Source organism: Colobus angolensis, unplaced genomic scaffold (assembly GCF_000951035.1).
Source record: "Colobus angolensis palliatus isolate OR3802 unplaced genomic scaffold, Cang.pa_1.0 Scaffold5, whole genome shotgun sequence".
Lineage (NCBI taxonomy): Eukaryota > Metazoa > Chordata > Mammalia > Primates > Cercopithecidae > Colobus > Colobus angolensis.
The window spans coordinates 1,164,643-1,170,338 of record NW_012118487.1 but is presented as its reverse complement, the minus strand read 5'-3'; the positions used below and the strand labels follow the sequence as shown (position 1 = coordinate 1,170,338).

General features: G+C 43.5%; 1 long non-coding RNA gene across 1 annotated transcript in view; it reads right to left on the bottom strand.

Moving 5' to 3' along the window:
* Nucleotides 1-5,696, bottom strand: part of LOC105524319 — a 71,559-nt gene that overhangs the window by 6,918 nt on the left and 58,945 nt on the right. The window contains exons 4-6 of the long non-coding RNA XR_001003738.1: nt 2,913-3,751; nt 1,068-1,213; nt 698-795 (exon numbers count right to left, since the gene is read on the bottom strand). This is a non-coding gene — a long non-coding RNA (uncharacterized LOC105524319). The remainder of the gene's footprint in view (nt 1-697; nt 796-1,067; nt 1,214-2,912; nt 3,752-5,696) is intronic.

The window sequence follows — 5,696 nt, the reverse complement described above, 5'->3', positions numbered from 1 at the left end:
TTTTTTTGAGACAGAGTCTCGCTCTGTCACCCAGGCTGGAGTGCAGTGGTGCAATCTCCACTCACTGCAACCTCTGCCTCCCGGGTTTATGCGATTCTCCTGCCTCAGCCTCCCAAGTAGCTGGGACTACAGGCGTCCGCCACCATGTCTGGCTACTTTTTGTATTTTCAGTAGAGACGGGGTTTCACCATGTTGGCCAGGATGGTCTCGAACTCCTGACCTCATGATCTGCCTGCCTCGGCCTCCCAAAGTGCTGAGATTACAGGTGTGAGCCACTGTGCCCAGCCCAGTTTCTAACATTTTTAATAACCATCATACAATTGAAACAAGGTGCAACTGGACTCATGAGGTCATGGGTCAATTTTCTGACTGTGGGTTTAGACCGTCCAGCTTGTTCTCCTGCCACCCACTCTTAGCATGGAAGGATGAAGCAAGTGACAATCAGCCAACATGTGCTCAAATGGCTAGATATTCGATATTGAGTAAAAAAATCCTTACACATCAGCTGAGTTTTTCAATGTTTACTCATACATTTTGGCACAGAATAAACCAAATCTGTGATGTTTCAGCATGTTATGGTTGTAGAGTTCATGAACTATTATTCCATCTCGGGAATATGTTGAGAAGTAAAAGTACATTTTATTATTGCAAAAGATGCAGTAATGTGTGGCATTTTGTTTTAAAAGTCAAAACTTACTCAGCAAACGCGTGACATACAGATGAGCTGATTCAGCAAAGTTTTGGTTTCAAGAAATCCTGGCCCACCTAAGGAAACTCCAGGATAGCAAGGTTTATCTTAAAGATAAAAAAGGATCAAAAGACCCTCAAGAATTGGGCACCCACCCCTCTGCCTCCCTCTCCCTCGGGAGCCATGCAATTCCTTGCAAGACTGTCTGCTCCCCACCTATGACTGTTCTCTCCCTTCCCTCGGAGTGGGATCTTCACCACAGCCACTTGTGCTGGCCTCACATGATCACTTGTGCCACACTTTATCATAGCTCACTGGCCCCTCTTATCATTTCTCAGTCCCAGATTATTGACAGATGAATGGGATTTTCACAGTTCACCTTTTCGATGTGGCTCTGCATCCTTAGCAAATCTATGGATTCGCTGCCTGTGGAAGAATACAGACGGTTGCAAACTCTGTTCTTCTCCCGTCGAAAGATGAAGTCTGGTTTCCCTCCCTTAACACTGGCTTTGCCTTTGAGATTTGCTTGATGCGTAGAATACAACAGAAGTAACTCAGAAGAAGAACTTCCAAAGTTAGGTCAGAAGGAGCCTCTCAACTTCTATCTGGGTCTCTGGTAGAACCACACTCTTGCCCTTGGAACCATGAGCTGCCACTTTGCTAGAAAGACCTTGTGAAAAGGCTCTTGGACAACACAGATCGGAGAGGAGTCCAGCTGAGTCTTGCCTTCCCATGCCCCCGCCAAGATGCCAGCCATGGGAGTGAAGCTATCTTGGACCCTTCAGACCAGATCAGCTATCAGCTATTGAATACCATCCACCGTCCCGAGTCAATGCCACGTGTAACAGCATCACCACAGGAGCACTACCCAAATCTCTGACCCACAGAATTATGAAATTTAATACAATAGTTGTTTTAAGCCACTAAGTTTTAGGGTAGTCTGTGATATAGCAGCAGATGAAACGCCTCTGTTCACAGTGGCTGAGACTCAAATGGATGCAAGCCAAGCAACCTACGTCTACCCCAGCAAGGACAGTGGGTGGAAGTTTCCTTACAGAAAAGACTGCATGTCATCAGGAATCATAATTGAAATATCTAAGTTAATTCCTATCCTAAATTTCCCTTGAGGATACAACAAGGAGAAACAGTATTAAGTTACAGCTAGACTCTAGTGGGATTTAGATTAAAAATACAAAAGTACATCTAGATGCTAGATGGGACTAGTGACGTCACAAACCAGACTGAAACTTAATCACATTAAGAAGCAGGTAATCATATTCAAACTTCATTTGTACTTGGTAACTTAAGGATAATTACATCTCACAGCTAAGGACTATCTTTGTCAGTCTCATGTTTTCATGATCATCTGAAGCAGAGAAATTAATAAATTTTAATGATGCCTCAAATTTTTTTGAAACTTAGCCTACATGTATTTTGTAGATATTCACTTAAAAGTGAAAAATATTATGCAAAATTCAGTTACGTGTAGATATTTTTGGAGAAAAAAACCTTAAAACTTAGAAACCAGTTACACAGTCATTATTAACTCAAAACAGATCATACTGATATATTTCTCATGTTCCATGCCCTTCCTTAAAGACAATGATTTTTTCTTAAACATCAAACATTTCAGCCTTTACATATTTCTCCAGAAACCACCACGAGCATCCATATAATGTGTTCACTGTCAGGTTTTTTTTGACTTGCCTTCAAAACAGTTGACTCTGAGTTTAGTTTGTTGATTCACAGAAAAAAAAAAAAAGAAACCTGAATGCCACCAAGAAATCTCCATGGATTGTTAAAAAAAATTAACCGTGAAAAGAAGAACCTCTGATCCTTGCCCTGTTCTCTAGTTTCTCCCTCAGATTAATTAAGAAAAGCATGTTAATTATAGTGGATTCCAAATGTGCTCACCTCCAGTTAGTGTTTTTCAAAGTATTGACTATTTTGGCCGGGTCCAAGATCGCCTATTAGATTATAAGCTCCTCTGAGACCCAGAGTCCATGCCTTTCTTGTCATTGACCAGATAGGGAGAAACAGGAAAGCTCTGTTCATTTTGGGGCTGTGGTAACTCACATTTCAACTGTGCTGAAGGTGCCAGTGATTGACATTTGCTATTTTTACCATCTAGCCTCTGTTTATTGCTTTATTCAAAATAGCTTCTCCTTGAGGAGAACAGCCTCCCCTATTTCATCCATCTGATTTGGGTGGACAGAAGACCCACCTCCAACTGCAAGGATGAGACATCACGGGCTTCAGTTGATCAACAAATCTCAACACCTTTGCAGACAGATTTGCTTTAAAATGTCCCAATAGTCCATAGCCAAGGTGGTATGTTTTAGGGCTTCTGGATGAATACGAGCTTTTTTCCTCTGGCTTGCAGGAGCTCCTGAAAAGCAATCTCTTTCTTCTCCCGAGTGTGAGGTTGGAGATCTGTAACTACAATCACCAGTTTGCTGCCAGGTGGGAACAGCCTTCAAAGGATGCAGCTGAAAGCAGGAAAGGTTCGTGACATAGACCTAAGCTGGATGAAGCCTCACCTCAGGTGTACATCTGGACTTTGCCATTTTATGAACCAATAAGTTCTCTTATTCCAAAGGTGAGTTTTGTTTTGGTTTATGTTTTGCAGCTAAAATATTTCTACCTTCTCTTTCACCACAGGATCTTTGAATGATTTAGATATAAACTTCAAGCTCCATTTAGGTCAGAGATTTTTTGTCTGTATTGTTCACTGATGAATCCCCCTGCCTTGGACACTGCCTGGTAATATTAGATGCTCTGTAAATATCTGTTGATAAAATGTGCAAACTCAGTTCAGCCTTTAAGAAGATGAATATTGTTAATAACACATGCCTAATGAAAGAATCTGAGTATATATTCCTAGAATACACACATAAAATTTAAAACACCTAAAAATGCTTAAACACATTTAAAAAACCCCAAAACTATAATGATTGGTGAGATTCAGCCAGTAGTGTGTTGCAGCTGGCTTGTCCTGGCTTTGGAGACTGAGCCGTGTACATCTCTTCCTGATTCCGCACCCAGTGTCTTCGTGTTGGCAGCCTGAAATTGATCATAGGGGCATTTATACCATGGTAATTGGCAAACACTACAAACGAGGGCTTTATTTCCTCTCCTCTGCCCCACCCTCCCAGAGAGCCAGTTCAGCATTATTTTCCCTAGAAAAACCTTTTAGTGTAGTGAACACTTTCTTTTAAACAAATAAAGTCTTTCAATTTCAGAGCTGGAAAGAAACTTTGAAGTTTTTGACTTCAGTATCCTAAGTTGACAGGCGAGGAATCTCTCCATGAGCTAAGTTACGGAGGTGATGGCACCCCCCGGACCCGCGATTTGCAAGATCTAAATCACACAGCCAGTCCGCAAGAAAAAGCTTGGAAAATAATCCAAACACATGATCTCTAGTGAGCTGCCAGGCATTTATTGGGGGAAAATATGTCCCTCTAATTATGCGATGTCAGGGATCCCTCTAGATGGGGGTTGTGTGGGTCAAATGTGGTACCAGGATCCCTAGATCTGGCCAAGCCTCTCCCAGGCTCACTGACCTGCAGGAACTGAATGCCCAGTTGCAGCCTGGTGTGCTGTCTCTGCGAAGTGTGTGAAATGACTCAGCGTTTCCTGCTCTTTCTCAAAGGTAAACTCACACCAGCCCTTGTGTGGCAGGCCAATTCTCCCTGACCATCATACAGACAGGCCTGCCTGACAGTCACACAGACAGCCCTGCCTGACGGGCGCACAGACAGCCCGGCCTGAGGGTCACACAGAGAGGCCTGCCTGATGGTCGCACAGATAGGCCTGCAGAGCACTGCAGTTACACAGATAGATTTCTACAGCACGGCCATCACATGGAGCGGTTAGTTAAACCTAGGGAAATCAGTGACCAGACATCAAAGCTAGAAATGAAACATATGGTCAGTAGCAACCTTAGGTGGACTTCTCCCTAACCTAGAGCAAGCTAAATAATAGACAGTCTTACATTCCTCGTGCCAGGACCCACCTCATCTGAGATGAGTCAAGGTAAGAGGCAGCTGTTTGAATAGATTCATTGGAGAGTCTGAGGCAGCTCTGTGGACCAAGCTGTAAAGGAGATAAAGTAGAAATGATCACTCCGGTGCCACAGGAGACAGGCCTGGAAGGTACTGGGGCCCTCACAGCTCAATCGGACTTAGCAAACATGTTTTTGCCTCTGACCTTCTAGTTGAAACAAAATTAGTTACCAACAGACTTAAGCACTGCTATACTGCATGCAGACACATAACCCCAACCTATATCAGCATGAAGAAAATTGCAACACTTTGAGTTAGTCTGGTGGAATTTTCTCTGGCCTTCTCCCTGTATCCAGTTACAGCAATAAATTCCCTTCTTTCCTAGTTTGTGTGCTTCTTGTTACTGGGCCTCGAGAAAATGCAGCAAGCTCCGGCTTGGTTCTGTGAACACTTGTGCACCAGAATCGAAGGTAAGGCAATAAAAACCTTGATCTTTATTATATTCTGTGAGCCAAGAATAATGACTATTTGCGCTTTTTCTGGGAAATAAAATCAATAAATAAACACACATAAGAAGAGATGAAGAAAATTATCTTAAATTTACTACAAAAAAAAAAAATCTCGTTTTCCCACACCTGAAGATGCTAAAACAAGGCATTAATGTAAGCACAGACGGATGATTCCTGGTGTGATGCAGGCTGTATCTCTTGGTTTTCCCTGTAAGGTGCCCTGCCAGCTCCCAGCTAGGACTCCAGGCATCCTCCACACTCCTCCCTGCCCCAGGCACAGTTTCCTTGATGCCGCGAGGAGCGTGTGGAAGGAATGAGGGCACTGCGGTTCACTGCCATCCCAGAAAAGCTGCTGTCACTGACGTCTAAAAGTAGTCTGGCACTGGCTGGGTGTGGTGGCTCACTCCTGTAATCCTAGCACTTTGGGAGGCTGAGGCGGGTGGATTGCCTGAGCTCAGGAGTTCAATACCAGCCTAGGCAAAACCGTGAAACCCC